Source organism: Notamacropus eugenii, chromosome 7, assembly GCF_028372415.1.
Source record: "Notamacropus eugenii isolate mMacEug1 chromosome 7, mMacEug1.pri_v2, whole genome shotgun sequence".
NCBI lineage: Eukaryota > Metazoa > Chordata > Mammalia > Diprotodontia > Macropodidae > Notamacropus > Notamacropus eugenii.
In genome coordinates, this window is record NC_092878.1 from 169,493,445 (window position 1) to 169,516,346 (window position 22,902).

General features: G+C 38.7%; 1 long non-coding RNA gene across 1 annotated transcript; it reads right to left on the reverse strand.

Annotated features, from left to right (window-relative positions):
* Window positions 1-55: 55 nt before the first annotated feature.
* On the reverse strand, window positions 56-16,087 carry LOC140514197 (uncharacterized). The gene is made up of 3 exons (XR_011970464.1): window positions 15,967-16,087; window positions 15,352-15,453; window positions 56-746 (listed from the first exon to the last, which is right to left on the reverse strand). It is a non-coding gene; the product is annotated as an uncharacterized lncRNA (long non-coding RNA).
* Window positions 16,088-22,902: the final 6,815 nt, after the last annotated feature.

The window sequence follows — 22,902 nt, forward strand, 5'->3', positions numbered from 1 at the left end:
TGGTTTTAAGAAGAAGAATGAATGATAAGAATTACTTCAGAAAAGAATCAATGAATAGAGCTTTCCTTCTCATCAGAGTTGATTTATTAGGTGTATGTTTTTAATGTTTTGGTTCACTAAAATTAATGTGGCTTGGCTTAAGTTTGGCTTTTAGCAAATGAAGGTGCTATTTTCCAGCTTTCAGTTTTTGGTTTCTACCCTTTACCTAGATCTTCTAGAGTCCTCATTTGTAGGAAGTAAAGCAATCTGTGTCCTTGAATCCAACAATAATAAAACATCTTGATAGAAGCCCTCAATCACCCTCCCCAGTCAGTGAAGATTTGTTCTCCTTTTTGAAGATACTTCATTTTCTCTTTGACATCTACAATTAGAATAGTTTCTGTTGGTGCCGGTGTTGACCCTTATAAATCTCACCTGGCACCCTCACCATAAGCAATATTAACTGGAGAGAGGGCATGCTCTTATAGGCCTGGAATAGCTCCCAGATGGGATGCCTGCAGTGTGAGGGTGGCAGTGGGCCAGAGGGCCACTTTGTGCCTCCCAGGATTGATGTAGAAGAGGGCAAGCCCCAAGCAAGATGCCTTTCTTTCCATCCTGTCATACTGTTGGAGTAACAGCCTCCCTGGATGGGGGCTGCTTCAAAGTGCAGGAGAAATAGATGACTCTGATTCTGATGACTCATAGAAGTCAGCCACCACATCCACCCTCCAAGACATCCTTGCTGGACATTTCTAGGTGAACATTACCTAGGAAAATTAGAAAGAAAAATACACTTGCAAACCAGATTCTTGAAAGAGCTATGAAGGACAACATTTAAATAGAATCCAATACAAAATCAGTAAACCAGAACAGTGAATATTCATGTGGAACAGTGAGGTTGAAACTACCATGCTGCATTTTACCTTGATTCCTTAAGAAAGTAAGAACATATACCTACCAATCAAACAAACAAGTAGGCAAGTGATCAATTAAAAGGTTTTAGACAAAGTGCAAAGGAGGCTTGGGGACCATCTGTGGGATTTCACTTTACTCTCTGAGTACTATATACATGCAACCATTGAGTTGTTGAGAATGAGACAATTTTCCAGAAAATGGAGCTTTCAGCTTTCCAGTATACCACTGAGGAAGAATTACGTGTGTGTGTGTGTGTATGTGTGTGTGTGTGTGTGTGTGTGTGTGTGTGTGTATAAGGTTTTAGCTTTTGCCAGGTCTCCTACCCCTTGCTTTTGACTGAAAGAAGATCTACCCTTTCAAAGGGTCCAAGATATATTGGATTTTCCACCTTTTCATTAATGTTCTAAATGTTATTTCTAGATTAGTTTATGGCTTGTCTGCATTATTGAGAACTAAGGGCATACTGAATTAATAACTGAGCTCAGGAAAGAGAAAAAATCATATCCAATGGAAACTCTTTGAGAACTGCCCAGCTAGGAGAGGAACACATCCTGCAGCCAGGGCTTGTGTTAACCCTTGTCCAGATGCATTCTTTAATCTCAAGCCCACTTTCCCAAGCACTCTATATGTATTTGATGGAGTCACACACCTTTGGTAGGGGATGTTTTACAGCCGCTACTATTACTGTACTTCCTTCCTACTTTTTCAGTCTTTATGCACATTTCTTGTTTCCATAGACTCTGGTCCAGATATATTGGCTTTCTTGCTGTTTCTCATATAAGACAATTCATCTCCCATCTTCACACCTTTGTATTAGCCCTCTCCCATGCCTAGAATCCATCTCTCCACTTCTGACCCTTAGAATTCCTGATTTCCCTCAAGCCTAATTTCAAGTACTATCCTTTACATGAAGCCTTCCATAATTATCCAGGCTTCTAATGCCTTCCTTCCCCAGACTGCCTTGCATTAATTTTGAATATAGTCTGTATATACTTTATACATGTGAATATTGCCTCCACTATTTGAATGCAAGCTTTTTCAGAGCAGGGACTATTTAGTTTTTATCTTTATATCAGTCCCTGATACGTAGTAGATACCAGTCAGTGAACACTTGTTGATTGATTGATGGGTTACTTCCTGTGAGGGAAATGCTAGAACAGGAATAAATAAATTATGTGAGTCTGATGGTCAAGCTCATCAGTGCTCATGATCCAGTTCTAGGTACAAGAAATAATAGAAACTTATGATTAAGGAGTGAGCCAGGGATGGTTGCAGGGTTTCTTAGGAATAGGTGCCAGGCAACAGCCATCAACATTGATTCAGTGTCATTGTCGGTATCTCCCTGAGTTCTGTGGAGAGGTAACAAGAGGACTCAGAGCCCATACTTGACCAGCACTACTCAGGACCTTGATTCCTGGTAGTGTGGTGGGCTCCACCAATATATCACCAAGAATACTTGGAGGCCTTTTAGGTCATTGCTCTAAATCCTGGGTGGTTCAAATGTTCTTCTCAGTGAACATGATCTTATTCCAATAAAAGAACTCAGTTCTCTATATATTTGAGAAGTGAGACCTTTGTCAGAGAAATTGGTTGTAAAATTTTCCTCCCAGTTACTCACTTTCCTTTTATTTTTGGCCACATTGGTTTTGTTTGCTCAAAACCTTTTAATTTCATGTAATCAAAATTATCTTTCTTCCCATGATCCTCTCTATATTTTGTTTGGTCATAAATTCTTTCCTTCTCTACAAATCTGATGCAAACTTTTCCATACTCCCCTAATTTATTTATGGTATCACTTTTTATGTCCAAACCATCTATACATTTTGACCTTATTTTGGTATATGTTGTGATATATTTGTCGATGTCTAGTTTCCTCCAAATTGCTTTCCAGTTTTTCCAATAATTTTTCCAGTAATTCCACCCTAAATCTTTGGTTTTTTATCAAACACTAGATTACTGTAATCATTTATTACTGTGTATGCTGTACCTACTCTATTGCATTGATGCATCACTCTGTTTCTAAGCCAGTATCAGATTGCTTTGATGATGACCATTTTGTAATTCTTTATGAAATATGATAATGCTCAGCCCCCGTATTTCACATTTTTCATTGGTTCCCTTGAAATTCTTGAACTTTTGTTCTTCAAGATGAATTTTATTATCATTTTTTCTAGCTTTATAAAATAATTTTCAGCAGTTTGGTACAGCATTGAATACAGAAATTAATTTAAGCAGAATTGTCATTTTTAATAAATTGGCTCATCCTACTACCATTAGCAATTAATATTTCTCCAGTTGTTTAGATCTGTCTTTATTTGCGGGAAAAGTGTTTTGTAACTGCAGTCATATAGTTCCTCAGTTTGTCTTGGAAGGTAGACTCCCCCAAATTTTTTATTGTCTGTAGTTATTTTAAATAGAATTTTTCCTTTTCTCTCTTCCTACCAGATTTTGTTGGTAATATATAGACATGTTGATGATTTGTGTGGGCTTATTTTATATTCTGCAACTTCATTAAAGTTAATTGTTTCAAATATACCTTGATTCACTAAAGTTCTCTGAGTATATACTATTATGTCATATGCAAAAAGTGGCAGTTTTGTTTACTAATTGCCTATTTTCCTTCCTTCAATTTCTTTTTCTTGCCTTATTGCTACAGCTAGCATTTTTCCTACAATGCTGAATAACAGTTTTGATAATGGACATACTTTCTTAACTCTTGATCCCATTGGGAAGACATTTAATTTATCCATAAGTATTTTTTGGAACCCAACCCTGTTACCCAATTTGTTAATTATTTCTTGCAAATTTGTGTCATATACACATCGGGCACCATGCCATCTCTACTTTTATCCAAGTCATGGATAAAAATGACAAATAGCCCAGGTCTTAACAAATCACGACAGACATGAGAGATCTCCTGTCTATGAAACACCAAATAATCACTCTTCAGATTCTACTGTTTAACCAAATTCAAATCCACCTAACAACGAGCATCCACACAAGAGCAGAGTAATACACTTTGCTGAGCACTTGGTTAGAATCTATTCATTCAGACTTGGCCAGTAGAGGGCCACAGTCTGGCAGACTATTTGTTATTCTGCCCCAATTCTGTAGGGTCTGTGCATCTCCCTGATGTCCATTCTTGTCTTAGACAAAGCCTTCAAGGCACAATGTATGGAGAGTCACCAGTGGTATTCTGTTGCCCATTTATATTCTTTCCAGCCATTGTGTCTTCCCATTTCTATTTGAAGCAGTTTTCAATGTGATTATTCTGAGATGATATTGATAAAATATTTGAAGCCATTGGGCATCACCAGGTGAGGAGGAAAAAAACCAGGAGGAACATTTAACTAAACCACCAAGCAGGAAGGAAGTCTTAAGCCTTAGGGAAAGACCAACATGATTATCTTGGGAACTGACAACAACGTGCTTTCCTTTGTAGCATTTCATAATTTTTCTTTAAATATTATTTTTCATTCATAGAATAAAACAAAGATTTTAATAACATAGTACAATAAAAGAAGATGACTGCACATGAAATTGCAAATCTTCTATGCACAACTTGCTGTCTCTTCCAAATATACAACAAAATGATCATGTAAATTTATTTTTTCTTCCTTCCCCTTCCACCCTAGAGAAGGCTACCATTAGACACAAATAGGTATGTATGGGTAAAAATATTCTACAATTACTTCTATTTATTAGTTGCATCTCTGGATACAAATGGTGTTTTCATGTCTTATAATTAATTTGGGTATCTATAATAATCAAAATAACTTACTTGTTCAAATTTTTCTTAAAACAATATTGTTGGTATTGTATACAATGTACTCTTGGCTCTCCTCATTTCATTCTTCATTATTTCATATAAGTCTTTCCATGTTTTTCTAAAATCGTTGAGTTCATTATTTCTGATAGCACTAGTATCCCATCACAATCATATACCACAACTTGTTCAGCCATTTCCCAATTAAGAGGCATTCCTTCAATTTCCAGTTCTTTGCCACTAGAAAAGAACTGCTACAAACATTTTAGAGCACATAGGTACTTTTCCTTTGTCTCTAATTATTTTTGAAATTAGGATAGTAGTAGCATTGCTAGGTCAAAGGGTATAGGTAGTTTAATCACATTTTGGGCATAATTCCAGATTGCTCTCCAAAATGGTTGGATTGGTTCAGAATTCCACCAACAATGAATTAATGTCCCAATTTTTCCACATCCTCTTCATCATTTGTCACTTTCTCCTTCTATCATTTTAGATAATCTGGCAGGTATAAAATGCTATTTCAGGGCTGTTTTAATTGGCATTTTGCTAATTAACAACGTTTAGAGCATTTTTCCGTATGACTATAAATTGTTCCAATTTCTTTATCTAAAAACTACCTATTCATGTCTTTTTACTATTTGTCAATTTATCGATAAAGTTTTGAAACATTAGTATAAAGTGATGATTTCATATTGCCAGGTATCTGAGACAGTGGCCAAGCTATTTGGGATGAGTTGGTACGACTCTTCCAGAAAATATGGTGAATTTACCTCACAAAGATAAAAAACGTATCTGAGTCAGTTTGGAAGGGGGGGATATGACTGGGATTCTAGGCAAAAGCTTTGGGCTTGTGTCCGCTTGTCTCCAGTCACTATTGGGGTGAGAAGTAAGTTCAGAGACTGGAGAAGCCATCACCATGTTACCACATATGCTTTTAAGACACCATAACAAAACTGGTGGAAAGAGAAAACATTTATCTCACTTAATGGCCCTACATCCCAGAGCTGATTTGAGGATATTCATATTTGTAAAGTGCCTCACGAACTTTGCAGTATTATGTAAATGCTAATATTGCAGTTATTATAATTACTATTAATTACAACAGCTACTGTTGCTGCTGCTTTTACTAATACTATTACCACTAGTACTCCTCTGTTACTACTACTGCACTACTACAGAACTCAAACTCTCCCTGAAGAGCCTCCTCTATGCCTTTTAGTGGTTCGCAGGGGATCCTAATTGGAGGAGGTTGTGCCAATGGAGCCTTGGCCCTAGAATCTTTCACCAGATTAGACAGTCTTGTTTAGCTTGATTACAAGTATTTGTTACCATAAAGCAAGGGGTTTTTGGGGTGGGGGTGAGGCTAGAAAGGTAACAGAAGAAGAGCCTAGTAATGTCAAATGCAGAGGAAAAAGAACTTCAATGAAAGATTTAAAAATGCAAATAAGAGAGAATAAAGACATTCTGGAGGAGACTGATAGAAATGGGACAGCATTGAAACTCATGTTGCATTTAGAATATACCTTGAGAATATTCACAATAATAGAGCTTAATAATAGTGCATAATATAGATTCATAAGTTAACATTGGTTCTCTTTTTCTGCTCTTTGTGTATGGCAATGTGTCTGTCTGTTTATTTTTGTCAGGATTAGAATAATTTTTTAAAAATTAAGAGGCATGAAAAAGAAAAATAAATGTCTTGGAGACTTAGTACAATCCTTTCAAGAGTAGATGAAAGAAGATTCTCAAGAGATATTTTTTGAAACATCCCCTTTGAATACTATTTTGTGTTAAAAAAAAAAGCTACCTAAATTCCCTCGCAACGTATGGCCAATAAATGACTTTTATGAGCTGGAGGGAAGGTAATGAGGTTGGGCACGTGACTGGCTTCTTTTCAACTCAGTTAAAAGCTTAGAGGTCTAGCATTTGACATCAGAGCTAACCCTGTCTCAAAAAGGACTCTGGGAAGTAGCATCATGAAGCAGCTCAGGCATGCTCATTCAGGTGAGTTCTCAGCCAAGAATAGTGACCAGAGGCCAATGTTTCCTTTCACATTATTCCATTTCAATGTTCTCTCTGTTGCTTCCTGTCTTGATACTTTCAGGGATCGATGACTATTTCAGTGGAGGTGCCTCTTCCCCTACCCTGGTCCCAACAGAGCCCAGACCTGTAACTGGCACAGAGCAGGCATTTACCCAGGGGACTGGCTTCTCAGTGGGGGACAGCACACTCCCTCTTCTAAGTGACTGCCATCTCTGATCCTCATCCACTTGTCTTCAGTCAGTCTAGTATGTCATGTGTGGGCAACAACCCATAATCTTCCCCCCTCCTGTCAGGGTCCAAATGCCATAATACCCTTCTCCATTAGTGCACATTATCTTCCAGCTCCTATGGGAATGGGTCACCCCTTTTCCAACATAACACTACCAGTTGTTAGACTGTCCTCTGGGCCACTGTTGCTGTCACCCTCTCAGTCATAACCAGGAACTCTTGAATTAAAATCTGGCCTCAGAAACTTACTAGCTGTGTCACCCTGGGAAAGACATTTAACTCTGCCTCAGTTTTCTCATCTGTAAAATGAGGTGGAGAAGGAAATGACAAACTACTCCAGTAGCTTTGCCAAGAAAACTCCAAGTGGGGTCATAATGAATCAAGCACAACTGCAACTATTGAACAACAGCACTCAGCTATCTAGTGACGGTGGACCGCTTTCCCCTTGGCCTTACTGGACCCTGAATGAAAGACACACAGTCTCTCTCTAGGCCTGCATACAAAACCCTTCTACCTCTGTAGAAATGTCAAGAATTTATGGTCCCTTTAAATGGCATGGAGAACCTGGCATCTCCTGTGTGCCAACTTAAGGCAGCAGAAAAGGGCTTTGGTGAAGGTTCTCACACATAAAACCTTAAATCTTTGTGTTTGTTAATGATAGTTTGTTTTGCTACTCATGAAAGTATGATAACTGGAGGTCTAATTTAGGCAAAATCAGTCTTGATGATTTGGGGGTGACTTCAGACTCTTTGAGCTTCAGTTTTGTTGGATATAAAATGAAGAGTCCAGCCCTAAATTCTAGACACTTGATGGTATTGTTTCTAATATTATTTTATTTAAAACTGTGCTTTCCTCTATTTTGTAGACTTTCAATCTCATGATGCCAACTGTGATTCATACAAATTGTCACCTGAGGAGCTTCAGTTAGCAAGGCTGGATAGCCAAGGCAAAGGTAGGGGCTTTTTGTCTTATAATCCTGCCAAAAATAAAATATTTACTTTCTTTAAAAATAAGAGGAGGGAAGGAGGGGAAAAAAAAGAAAAAAGAGAGAGACAGAGACAAGCCAGAGAGAGAGAGAGAGAGAGAGAGAGAGAGAGAGAGAGAGAGAGAGAGAGAGAGAGAGAGAGAAAGAGAGAGAGAGAAGCAGGCATAGAAACAGAGAGGGGAGGGAGCAAGGGAGGGAGAGCAGGAGAGGAATAGACAGAGACAGACAAAGACAAAGAGAGACCAAGATAAAGGGATAGCCATATAGAGAGACAGAAATGAAGACAAGGAGAGAGAGACAGTGAAAGACAGAGAAGAGAGAAACAGAGTTAGAAGGACAAAAGAAGATAGAGACAAAAAGACACAGAGAGTCACAGAAATATAGAGACACAGAGTTATCTTGAAGCTATTTAGGAGGCATAGGGAAAATAATGAACAGTGCAGTTATGTTGTGCTGCTAAGTGGCACAGTGGATAGAGTTCAGATCCTGACATCAGGAAAACTCATTCTTGTGAGTTCAAATCTAGTCTCAGATGGTTACTGTCTCTATGACCCTTAGTAAGTCACTTAGCCCTGATTACCTCAGTTCCTCATCCATAAAATGAGCTGGAGAAAGAAATGTCAAACCACTCTAGTGTCTTTGCCAAGAAAATCCCAAATTGGGTCACAAAGACTGGACATGACTGAGCAACAGCAATGATTATGTTTGGGATCGGATCTTTATTCACAGCATCCAATTGTGTCAGTTTTCCACACTTTTCCCTGTAGTCCAGGGTGTTTCTAGTTTTTGTCTGTAATGCCACCTCTCTGTCTCCTCACTGATGCCTCTCTCAGATTTCCACCTTCACTCTTGTCTCCTTGGGTACATTTAGAAAGGATTTTCTTATTGGACTCTCTGTTGTCACTATTGTTGTTGCTGTCCTTGCCTGTTGCATTATTCACTCTTCCTGCATTTCTACTATTTGGGATGTTTTACAAACAAATAAAATCTCTTCTGGTTTTCTTTCTAAACATATTTCAAACATCTCTTTGTTATTGAACTCTTCTCTTTTTTTCATTTATGGTTAAGCTTAGACATGCCATTTTGGTCACCCCAGTCTGTCTCCTGAGCTCCCTTCCTCTTTGGAACACATTGTCCCATTTCCTCCTTCATTTTCTGGTGGGCACAAAACCATCTTGTGTTACTTGAATGTCCTTTCCTTTGTATTTAAAGATCTTTCTTTTGACAGCTTATTCAATTTTTTGTTTCTGAATTGAATTATTCAATTTAACCACTATGTGTCTTGGAGTTTACAGACTTGTTTTTTTTGTCTTACTGACAGTCATCTTGAATTCCTTCAATTACTATTTCATTTTCCATGTTCAGAAGTTGTGGGCAGTTCTCTTCTATTATTTCTTAGCATCATAGTGTTAAAATTTTTGTCCTGTCATGTTCTTCTGGGTCATCTATGATCTTCAGGTTGTCTCTATGCATTCTGTATTCAAGATCAGTATGTTTTCCTTTCATAGTGAGCATATTTTTTGTTATTGTTTTTGGTTTTTTTTTTTTGCTGCTCTTCTAGATTGTCCTTCACTTCTTTGTGTTTGCATTCTCAATCTATGTTCTCTCTTTTTTGTTTGTTGTTTTTGTGAGGCAGGACATAAATTCTGCTGTCATGATCCTCATGTCTCTTTTAAATCCTTTGGAAATAGCATGTCATTGTTCCACATTCTCCTCACATTCCACAGGGCCCTCTGTTTTATCAAGTGGTGGATTGTTTTCCTTTTTTTTTTTTTTTGCAGTAATTATTTTTTAGATGCTCAAACTTGCTTACTAAATCTGGAGGCTATATTTCCTTTTTTGTTAATGAATTCCATGTTGATTTATTGGCTTATGTTCAAAGTCTATGAGTTTTCTTCTTCGCAAAGCAATTTGGTAATTTGTCTCTCCACTCTCCACCCTTATTTTCCTGTATTGATTTTCTGATTTTATTCCTTCTTATGGAATTTTCCTTGGTGGCTGGATCTCAAGGGCTAGATCTCACCCTCTCATATTGGGCAATTTAGGGTTCACTAACCTCAGTCCCTTCCATAAATGACCTTTACGTGGTCAGAACTGACTCCAGTTGGATGTTATAGTCTTTCCTTTGGACTTTGTGGAGTACCACAAAGCTCCCCCAAACACACGCATGATGCCCTGTGTTTGTGTTCTATCCTATTCCCTCTGGGCACTTCAGAACTTTTCAGCACTGGTGCTGTCAGGTTGTGTCACCCAGCAGGAAGTTGCTCCTGAAGGGCTGCTGCCTGTCATACTAGTTGGCTGTTACTACCCACACAAACTTATGTAGCCTGCATCCAGACTTTTCATGGCACTACAAAGACAGAGGAGGAAATGGGATGTGGGGTTGGGTTTTGTTGCAAGCCCTGACTCATATGTTGGGTCTTTGGTTCCAAGATGTAGTCTTGATATCAGTAGCATAAGAAGTAGGGCAGGGGTGCTGAGTGAGCTCAGGGTCAGTGAGTGTTAGTTCCTAGCTTTTTTTAAAGCTGTCTTTTGGATTCTGGGTGTCATAGATCATGAAGACAGCTACAGTTGCTTTATTTTTTCTGCGTAGTTTCTGTTTTAGAGGCTATGGGGAACATTGAACAAGTCTAGTCTACCATCTTGCTGCTCACATTGATCAATGCAGTTTCTATATACATTAATCTCTTTGCAGGGAGAGAAGTGTCCATGATCTTGTTCCTTGGTGCTGCTTTGATTACTTCTCCTCTTCCTCAGTAACTAGACTGGGGAAGAGTTACTGTAGAATGCTCATAGACTCAACAAGGTAATCCTAGCTTGGAGTCTAGGTTAATTAACTCTGTATTTCATGATGAATTTGGTGTGCCTCTTAAGAATGATTACCAAACTTTTCTGAGCTGCGTGACTATTCTGTCATTGCTAATAAGAATCATGTATTTCTTTTACCTAAAATCAAGTCTTATCAGCAAAAGTCAATTTTAGTCAGACTTAAAGTTCAGGGAACTTTGGACACCTCACTTTATCCCTTTGAGTCTGTTTCCTCACCTGCTAAATGGGGCTGAGGGTGGGAGGAGAAGGCTAAATGATCCATAGGATCCCTTGGATATCAAATATTCTAAGATGTGTGGGGTTTTTTTTGGTCTGAACAAGTTGTGGTATATGATTGCTATGGAGTACCACTGTGCTATAAGGGATGATGATCTCAATGATTTTAGAAAAGAAGAACATGGAAACCTGCATAAAATAATGAAGAGTGAAATGAGCAGAAGCAACAGAACATTGTATATAGTACAGCAATATTGTTTTAAGAATGACTGTGAGCAAATAGGTTATTTTGACTACTATAAATATGTATAATTTTACATATGTATGTACACTTATACATATACATGCATACACACGTGTGTGCATGTATGCCTATTTGTGTCTAATGGAAGCCATCTCTAGGGATGGGGTGAAGGGAAGGAAAAAAATTTACCTGATCATTTTGTTGTATATTTGGAAGGAATAGCAATTTGTGCAAAGTAGATTTGTAGTTTCATGTGCAATCATCTTTTTATTGTATTACGCCATGAAAATACTTGTTTTATTTCATAAATTTAAAGTAAAAGTTTTTTAAAAAACTGAGCTCGGGGCACCCCTTCTAACGCAGTGCCCAGCTGGTTGGTGTAGCTGTGTGTTTCCATCTTTTTCCCATCTATGAGGTGAGAAGCAGAGCTGGATTAAACCTTGAATCCACGCCAGGGATCAGGATTTCTTTGATGAAGACACTCCATCCATGATGTACATAATGAACCAATCTTGGTCTTAGGAAACAGTTTCATGAGTTGTCTTGTCAGAATTCCCTCCCCCCAAAAACCCTCAAAACAAAACCTATCACCTGGTCTCTAGTCCTCATGTTAATCCCGTGCGAAATTAAAGCCCAGATGGACCTGCAGCAGTCAGTATAGAGTTCTTTGCCAGGCTCGTACTCAGAGACTGCCTAGTTGTAGGCTCTGCTATTTTTGCATGCTCTTCAAGAGCCCCAGGTCCCTTCTAATCATGAGGTACTGGAGGAAGGCTTTGGTCCAGATTCTATTGCAATGAATGGATAGCAAAGGTTTCATTGACCATGTGATAACATGGAAATTATGTTGGTTCTATAGGCATGATCTGAGTTCAAATTCTGTCCCTGATCCTCTCTACTTGTGTGACCTTGGTCAAGTCACCTAACTATTCTGGTTTCAATTTTCTCTTCTGTAAAATAAGATTTTTGGACTATTTGGACTCTGGTATTTCCTATGTTGGAGTATAGGGGTGTTAGGAACCCCAAAATGCAAGGAAAAAGGCATAGGTCTGCTTCAAAAGAATTTGACCACCCAAGCCTTCTTTCAGTCCAAGACAAGGTTGATTAAAACATTCATTGGGATGGGCAATATTCCTAGTGAGTCTGCTATTTGTGATGCCAATACAAGCACACCAGATTTTAAGAATCTAACAAATTTAATAGGGACAAGATGGACACTTTTATACCAAAAGAGTGTAGGAAGATTTGGATGAGATTAAGAAGTGGCACATAGCATTGGATACAGATGATGGCCACAATGAAGGGACTGTTGAAAAAGTTATTGCCTGGGGTGGGTGATGGCCCAGGAGAATGTCAGAGACTTGATTCAGGGCCTGTGGGGTCCAGATCCAGAAGACATGGTCTTTTCCTTTTAGGGGTCCAGCATGAATTCCATCCCCATCACCTCCCCTCTAAATCTGTGATTGTGGGATCTTATGTTCCTCCAGGTCATAGATACTTTTCTCCCTACAAGAAGATTGTGGATAAGAAGTGCATTGATTAACATGAGCAACAAAAGAGAGGATTATCCTTTTTCTCTGATCCACACAACCTCTCAATCAGATGTCTGGTGAGTGCTATGGTGGGTGAGATACAGCAAAGGAGCTATGGATTGGCTGTGGTCCTGGATCTCTATAGTCATTTATGTGGAGGATGGAGCAGTGAAGAAGGAAGAGAGAAAGCAGCCAGATGCATTCAATGTATTCCAGGAAGGAAGGGAGAAAGCAGCCAGGTGTATTCCCCCTTGTACTCTTTACCATCCTCTTCTGAAAAGCCACATAGGCCCTGGGCTGGAGAGGTATGCCATGCCAACAACCCAGAGAGATTTTGGGAGCTAACCAGATTGGGAGAAAATCTTATTTTCTTGCCAAGTAATCAGATTTATTTCCTGATTGTGGAAAAGAATTAACATTACTCTGCTGCACTGGCAGCACTGAAAAGGACACTTGCAGCAAAATACTTCTAATTAAGTAGGATTTTCTGGAACACAATTGTGCTGACTCAGAAGATTTTTTTCCTTCTCCAATGTTCTAATACATTTAAAAAAGAAAACAAGCTTCCCTTGAAATGAGGAAGTAAAGTTAATAAAGCTGCCTCTATTCTGTCATTCTGTCTGCACAATACCCCTGTTAGATAGGTGCCATTATTTTCTCCATTTTTGCTGTTGAGGAAACTAAGGCAAATAGAGGTTAAGTGACCTGCCAAATCACCCAGATAATAAATGTCTGAGGTCAAATTTGAACTCAGATCTTCCAGACTCTATCCACTACATCACTCAATTGTAAATATTCTGGGAATCATGGTCTTGTTATGATTCACAAAAACTGTTAGGGTATCATTTGTGATACAGAGTGTTGCATTGTGAAGTTAAAAATTAAAGTGAATTACAAAGAAGTTTACTTGAGAAACTTTGAAAATGCTCTTTGACACTCAGATTACCCTCAAAATTGCAGAAACAAATAAATGCTGTTTGAAATGCAACAGAGGACCAGTAGCTTCACTTTGAAGTATAGGCTTGGTGTGGCCAAAATCCCTTTGATGTATAGGAAATTTATTTTTAAATGAAAGTGATCTCTTTGAAGGCAACTAGAAGTGCCTTTAAGTATTCAAAATTCCTTCTCAACACTACTCTGGAGGCAGCTCTGAGGACTCAGATAAGGTTGGTTGGTTGGTTGTTTGGTACTCTTGATCAAAGAGGACCAAAATAGCATCACTATGTCATAAAGGTACAATGTGTCCAACTATGGCTGATCAGACCAATGGGAACTCAGAAGGCTCTATCACAAGCCAGTGAATAGGCCACTTTAAGAAGGAGTCAAGGGATGGCCCCTTTAAATAGAAAAGAAAAAAATAAATAAAAAAAGCTGAGAAGGGCCTCAGGATTGTTGTTTCAAAGAGAAACAATTACTATTAACATTCACTCTAAGACAGGAGGTTTCGAAAAATTGCTGTTGAGTGGAGCTTGGGCAGGGACCAATTGTTGTTCAATCTATGGGCTTCAGCATACACTGGGTATAAGGTTTTAGCAAAGAAAGAAAGAAAGGAAGGAAGGAAGGAAGAGAGAAAAAAGAAAGAAAGGAATAAAGGAAGGAAGACAAAGACAAGAAAGAAAGAAAGAAAGAAAGAAAGACAAGAAAGAAATCTAGCCAGTAAGCCCCAAGTTAACTGAGCAGCTTCTGACCATCAAACTTTCTTTTGGAGAGAAGGAAGGGGAGAGGGAGAAGTTGAGAGAGAGGATGAACTGAGTTACCCAGCTAGCTGGATACCTTCCCAGCTTGATTGATTGATTTTTTTTTTCTATTGAAAGGGGCCATCCCCTGACTCCTTCTTAAAGAGGCCTATTTACTGAATGGGCATTACCTCATTTTAAGTGAGTGTCTGAAAAGGCCTTAGCTGAAAAAGCCAAAGTCTCCCATTGCAGCCTGGGCCTTCTCCAGTCATTCTGATGAATATCTGGTCACTGGATCCAGATGGTTCAAGAAGAGAAAGTGAGGCTGGTGACCATACATGGTCTTCCTTCACTCAAAACAAAATCAAGTGCAAGTCATGTCATCATTTCTCTGATGTCATGGTCCTCTTTGAAAACGAAGGACAAACACAGCAACCACAAGTCAGGCACAAATCGTCAATATGAACATTTGCATCGGAGATGTTTCTACATTTGCGCATCTCATATTTCTTTTGTGTTATTTGTGAACCCATTAAATTTAGTGGAGTTTTTATTTGACCTATACAAAGTGCAAAGGTGAGTCATCTTTAATCAATAACACCTAATCTGTAGTTCTTCTAATTACAAAACAATTTATATGAAATATAGTTTCATCTTCTTAAAAAAATGACATACAAATCCATGAAATTTTTTGGTCTTATTTATCACAGAAATCTCTGTGAATTGTCTTATTCAATTTTAACTCTTACTTGTAATTTCTGTAGAAAAGACTAAGTAGTTTTTATTAGTTATCATGTTATTAATGGATGTGTCTCCAGGAAAAGATATCTGAGGACAAATATCACATTCCTCCAGCTCTAGAAACTCTTGTGACTATTAAAATGGAATGGTTCTATGTTTTCTTGATGGCAACGAACATGGAACAGGTGTCTTTATCTTACCTTTTTATACTTTTATACCTTCCTCTAAGTACCAGAAAGGATTGTCAGCCACTCAATACTCTGCCAGGCGCTGTACTATATCTCTTCTTAATGGAGGGGTACCTGTTAATTGTGACATCATATATTGGCTCAGCCCTCACCCACCAGCCATTCCTGTTTCTATTCAGTCACCAAAAAAATACTTTAACAAGATAAATGAAAACAGGATAAATCAAATAGCTTTAGGGGCTTTTATCATAAAATGGTGCTTAGCAGCAACATCTCCCAAGCAGAATACCTCCTTAAGTTGGGATCCATTTTCAGTTGTAACAGGGGAAGAGAACCAGGGAATTAATTTACTTAATAAAATCCTCTATTTTGCATACACAGTGTGTGCATAGCCAATAGCAATTCCCAAAATCCTAAAGGTTCTCCCCTCCCCCTAACATTGGGCAAGGCTATGTTCTCTTAGATCCCAGCTGCTATCTCTTTGGGTTACTTCCATGGGGTCCAGTCCCCTCCTCAGGCTGTTGGAGTGAGTAACTCCTTACACTAACTCCACCACTCCAGGAGTGATCTCTGTTTCTCTGTTCCTCTGTCTCTATCCTTCTAAACTTTCAGTGTAGAGTTACTTACTTGAACATTCTTCATACCCTCTGGGAAATAATTCTCTGGGCACATGGGCTCTTTGTTTTAGTTTCTTTTGGGAAATGTAATCCAGACAGGAGTACCTCCTTGCCCAGATACCATTCTCCATAACCTTTGACCTTCAGGTCACAATCTCCCTTTCTAACTGGGTAGACAACACACAGAAGGAAACTGAGGGTTGCAGGGGAGGAACTACTCTGTCAGAGGTCATAACGTAGCATACTGCTGGTAAGAAGTAAAGAGATGGGTGGTGTGGACACCCTCCTTAAATGAAGGTTTGGGGAGGGACCTTTAATCAAAGGGATTGCTGTGCAAGGAATCACTCTCCAGATGTAATTCAGACTAGATGAGTTCTGACACTCATCCCAGTTGTCAAATTCCATGATTCATTTACCTAATTTACTAAAAATTGATACAATGATAATGATAATTATAAGAAGAACTCACTCATATGTGCCTGATGGTTTACAATGTACTCTATGAATTTGTTTATTGTCCTTTGTTCTTGAAGAGGACCAAAATGACATCACTATATAGGGGCAAGGTGTGGTGTGTCTGCCTGGACTGATTAAACCAATACAAGCCCAGAAGGCTCTATCACAGGTCAGGCACAAATAGACCATTTTCTCATTTGATCCTCACAATGATCTTGGGAGGTAAATGCTATTTCCACCTCCAGCCCCCATTTTACATATGAGAAAGTTGAGGCAGGCAGAGATGAAGTGATTTTCCCAGGGTCAGAAAGCTCGTCAATATGAGCTTTTATCTACTAGCAAGTATGATGCAGGTCATTGACCAAGATAATAATTTAATGTTTGATAAACCCAAAGACCCCAGCCTTTGGGATAAGAACTCACTATATGACAAAAACTACTGGAAAACAATAAGGCGCAAACTAGGTACACACCATATACCACAATAAAGTCAAAATGAGTACATGATTTAGACAAAAAAGGTGATGTCATAAGCATATTACAAGAACAAGGAACTATCTACCTGTCAAATCTATGGAAAAGGAAAGAATTCATGACCAAATAATAGAGAGCATTACAAAATGTAAAATAGACAATTTTGATTATATTAAATTAAAAAGCTTTTGTACAAACAAAACCAATACAACCAAGATTAGAAGAAAAACAGAAAGCTGGGAAACAATCCTTAGAGCAAGCATCTGATAAAAACCTCATTTCATATAGAGTCAAATTTATAAGAATACCAGCCATTCCCCAACTGATAAATGGTCAAAGAATATAAACAGGCAGTTTTCAGATGAAGAAATCATAGCTATCTATAGCCATATCAAGAAGTGCTCTAAATCACTTTTGATTAGAGAAAAGAAAATTAAAAGAATTCTGAGGTACCACCTCACACCTATCAGATTGGCTAATATGACAAAAAAAGAAAATGATAAATTTTGGAGAGGATGTGGGGAAAAACTGGGACACTAGCATACTATTTGTAGAATTGTGAACTGATCCAACCATTCTGGAGAGCAATTCGGATCTATGCCCAAAGGGCAACCAAACCCTTTGATCCAGTAATACCACTACTATGTCTGTATCCCAAAGAGATAATACGAAAAGGAAAAGGACCTACAAGTGCAAAAATATTTATAGAAGCCATTTTCAGGGTGGCAAAATATTAAGAATTGAGGAAATGCCTATCAGCTGGGTATTGACTGAACAAGCTGTGGCATATGAATGCAATGGAATACTATTGTGCGTGAAATGATCAACAGACAGATTTCAGAAAATCTGGAAAGACTTTTGCAAACAGATGCAAAGAGAGATGAGCAGAACCAGAAGAGTATTATCCATGGCATCAGCAACAGTGTATGATGATCAACTATGAATGACTCAACTCTTTTCAGAAACACTGTGATCCAAGACAAGTACAAAGGACTCACAAAGGAAAATGCTATCCACATCAAGATACAGGACTGATGGACTCTGAATGTAGAACAAAGCACACTTTTTTTTTTCACTTGCTTTATTCTTTCTCATGTTTTTTTCCCTTTTGATGTTTCTTCTTTCACAACTGTGACTAATATGGAAATATGTTTTCCATGATAGCACACATATAACCTATAACAAATTGTCTATTATTTTAGGATGAGGAGGAGGGAGAGGGAGAGAGAAAAATTTGGAACTCAATATCTTGTAAAAATGAATGCTGAAAATTGTCTTGACCTGTTATTGGGGAAAAATACTATTAAAAAAGAAAGGTTTACCAAGATAATTTTTCTAGCAGAAGAGAGATTAGCTATCTGAACTGTAACTCAGAAAACCTACTGAGTTATTCACACAATGCCCACTGGCCAGAGAGGCAGCGCATTTGAGAACTGTGGAGCAGGCAAAAATTACTCTCATTTTGATCCCTTGACTAGTAGAATGGAAGGTAATAAAGTCTAGTTCTGCCAAAAAAACCAATTATTAGGTGTTCTTTGTACATCTTCTCTGTCTCCTTTTGCCCTGAGCAATGCTTTTCCATTTCATTCTCCTTCAGTCTACCTGGCTGCATACCATCATTCAGCTGGCACCAAGCAGGGCTGTTTCCCAGCTTGTTCTGGGCGGGTATGAATAAGCCTCTGGGAGTGACTATTATGTTTTTGGAGGATCTCCTGATGCAACTAGTTTGATCTCAGACAAAGGCTGAGTTGTGGGAATTATGAGAGGGTTTTCCTTTGTGATAGTGCAAGTATTTACTTCTTTAGTTTGAATTATTTCCAGTGTCCATTTCTGAATTAATCTGTATCTCCTTGCTCTGACACCAACCTCGAATTCCTTGAACTTACATACCTCAGTGATAGGCAGAGTACAGTATGCTGGGGACAATTAATATTGTGTCCTTTTTGAATGAAAAAGGAAGAGTAATATTGACTCCCAAATAACTCAAAGAGAATGTTAAAAAATTAAGAAGAGGAAGGCATCACTTCCTACCAAGGTTCACATCAGATTTACTCCATCAACCAGTCCCTCCACGTTTGTATGAAATAGATGCAGAACAGAATTTCCCATTTTGGTTCCTCTGCTTTTGAAGGATCAAATTATTAAAACTGATTCATAAATGATTAACTCAATTTTTGGGGCCAGACAATGGTTAGGTAACTGATGTCCCCAATATTATTGGAGTTTGCTTTGGTGACAGGTTTATGATGTTTCCTCAACACTTAAACTATTTTCTTCTTTTCTGGTGTTCTATAGTATATATTCATGACGATATTGCTCTAGTAAAATACAGTGGTTCAATATTAGAACCATGTTTCCGAATTAAAGGATACCTCCCCCTCCCCTGTTTCTGTTATTTGGCATTGTCTTTCTTTGAGTTTCTACCTCACTCATAATAGTTCCTCTTTGAACCCCTTCCATCTCTCAAAGCTCCTTTGGTACACTGTTCTCCCACCTTCTGAACTGAGGACCTCATTTCATATTTCACACACAAAAATGTGATCTTGCCATTCCATCTTCTCAAGAAATGGTAAGAGGTTTTCCCCAAGGCCAATCTGCCTTTGTTCATCTGTGATGCTCTCCCTTCTCAGTCTCTCGTACAACTTGCCTTCATCATTGTCCCTACTGACTTTCTCTCTAATTGTCACTTTGTCTTCTATCTGCTTAGATATTTTTCACATCTGCTAGCTTTCATCCTGTAGCTTTCCTTCCCTTCTCTGCTAAACTCTTTGAAAAAGTCACCCATATTTTGTGCCTCCTCTTTCTTCTCTCTGAAAACTGGCATCCATCCTCACTGTTCAACTGAAACTGAAGTTATGGATGGTCTCTTAATTGTCAGATGTAAGGCATTTCTCAGTCTCCAACCTTTGTGACTTAACAGCACATGACACTGCTCATCACCTTCTCTTTGGATACTCAGTCCTTTGGGTTTTCATGACATTGTTCTCCTCTGGTTCTCCTGCTATGTCTCTGACCATGCCTCAGTTTCTTCTGCTGAATTGTCATTGAACTCCTTATTTTCCCTCTTCTCCCCTCTTCAAACTATCTCCTTTTCTCAATTTCTCTATTACTGTTGAGGATGCGACTATCCTCTTGGTCTCCAAGGTTTACTATCTCGTACTCCTCCACTCCTTACTCTTGCTCACTCCATTTATCTCCTCTGTCCATCGCTAAGTCTTATCATTTGTACAAGGGCTCTTATGTGTATCTCCTCTGTACACACACAACCCACCTGTAGCTTAGGTTATCATCATTTCTTGCCTCAGCTAATGCCATAGGTTGTTAATTGGTGTCCCTAACACAACTCTCTCCCGCTGTCCTCCACCCAGCTGCCAAAGTAATTTTCCTAACAGATCAGACCATGTCACTCCTTTGCTCAAGAAACTCCACTGGCTTAGTATAATTTCAACATCAGACAATGTTATTAATTTATTTTATTTTTAATTTATGGAATAAAACAAGCATTTCCATAACATAAGAAAAACAAAGATTTTTTTATACAAATAAAATCAAATAGCCATTTAAAGTTCTGTGCATCGTGTCCACTTTTTACATTTCCATTTTGTCACACTTCAGTCCTTTCCATGCATTCTTTGATCCAGGAAAACAATGTACCTGGGTCTCCTCCCAAACAACCTTCCTTGTCCCATCTCTGTGCCTTAGCACTGACCCTTTCCCAGGCCTGCTATATCCTTTCTTTCTCCTCATCCCTTGCTTTTCTCAAGACTCAAGTCAAGCTCTGTCTTCTCCAAATGACTTTATGTGGTCCTTCTAGCCCCTGGAGGCTCCCCTTCCTGCTACTCTGTGCATACCTCTTTATATACTCCTCAAGAGTAGCGGCTGTCTGAGTTCATTTGATCTTCTTGTAGCCCCAGCACTTAGTATGAGGCCTGCATGTAATACGTGCTTAATAAATGCTTATGTGTGAATTTAATATTTTTTATGAATGTACTTAAAAATGGATTTCATTTTACTGGTTATTTTAGATCACAGAAGAAAACATAATTTATGTAAACTATGTCAGCTATTTAAAAATATATAATAAAATGTATAAGCTATTAAAAAATAAGGTTAGTTGTTGTGGCTTATCTGATGAAACCAAATACGTTTTCCCTTTCTAAATGTCTGCAAAGTGTATCCATTTTAAAAGCATTTTAGAATTTTTGCCAGAAATTGAGGTTTACCATTCTCTAAGTTGAAGAATATATTACCTTTTCTCTCCGTGTGTCTCTATCTCTACCTGTCTCTCTGTCTCTGTATTTCTGTCTGTCTATCTTTATCTTTTGCTGAAAGTGATACAATAAACCCCTCCTCCCCCAATCCTGTTTTACAGGAGCTTTCAAAGTTCATTGACAATGGCAAAGGAATCCATATTTTCTAGATGCAATTTTTTTCTTTTTCAATGAATAGGGTGCAGTTACCAGTTCCATCCTGAAAGCCCTTTTTTCACCAGAATTTGTGGTTCTGAGGTATAGCCATCAAGGACCAAGGGTCACCTTTCTACTATAAAAGACATTGGAGGCTAATCACTAGAAGGTGCCAACAAGGGAAGGAAACAAAACTCTTAGTTACCTCTGAGCTTGGGGCCCTGTATGCCCAAGTCTATTGGGAATTGACTGAATTTTTGTTGGGCAAAAGGGATTTTATCACATATTAAATCTTGGGCATAAAAGTAAACATTTAAAGAACACTAAAAAAATTCTTCCAAATTCCCAGAAGCCTTTTTTAAACATCTGGAATTGGACAATGGGGAAAGGAAAGAAACCAGGCCTTTTATTAAAGGCCTACTATGTGCCAGTACTGGGAAGGCAGATACATGAAAAAAGAGTTCCTTCCCTTAACAAGCTTTCATTCCAGTGGGGTGGGGCAGGGAAGGGGAGGGGAGTGGTGTACTGTTGTGCAATCATTTCAGTCTTGTCCAACTCTTAGTGACCCCATTTGGAGTTTTCTTGCAAAGATACCAGAGTGGTTTGTCATTTCCTTCTCCGGTTCATTTTACAGAGGAGAAACTGAGACAAACAAGGTTAAGTGATTTCCCTGGGGCCACACAGCTAGTAAGTATCTGAGGCTGGATTGGAAATGCTACAGATGGGTCTTCCTGACTCCTGGCCCCATTATTTGTACCTGACCTACAGTAGAGCGTTCTGAACTCACATTGGTCCAATGAGCCACATCTGGACACACTGTACCTTGACCCTGACATAGTGAGGTCAATTTAGTCCTCTTTGAGGAAGAAGGACAAGCGCCACCGCCATCACTACCCAGCGCTCCCTCTGCTGTGCCACCTAGCCAGGGGAGAGGGGGAGCATGGGTGGGAGGTAACACAGAAAGGGGAACATCCATGGAGGATTTATTATTTTGTTGTTGTAAGAACCATTGGCTCAGTAGGTAAGCTTTATGAATAATAACAATAATAATTCATATTATATGGTCCTGTGTGATCTGGAGCCATTTAAGGGCATTTTCTCATTTGATCCTTTCAACCCTAAATAATATATATACATATATATGTATAATTAATTATATATAATTATTAGCCCCTGAGGAATTGGAGCAGGGACTCAGCTCATAAGCATCCAAGGAAGTGGATGTTAGGAGAGGCGCTGGAATGTGATAGAAATGGCAGTGATCTGGACCCCGGATTTCCAGCATGGTGAGGTGGAAGGATGTGTGGTCAGTGGTCCCCAAGGCCCCAGGTGCAAGCTCCATTCAACCTTGCCTGCTTCCAGAACTCAGGCCAGTCTCCTTCATGCTCTGACCTTCATGTTGAAAAGGAGGAGTCTGGTTTTCTTTGGTTTTCCCCGAATGGTCTCTGGGGCCCTTTCCAGCTATAAACACTCCTGAATGTGGAAAAAAAAAAATGATCTTCCTGCTGTACCTGTAAAGTTTTCTGTTTTGTAGCTGATTTGATTTAATTTTAATTTTAAACACCCAGGGGTTCTTTCAGCCTTTCCGGCTTTTAGAGGAGCACATTTTA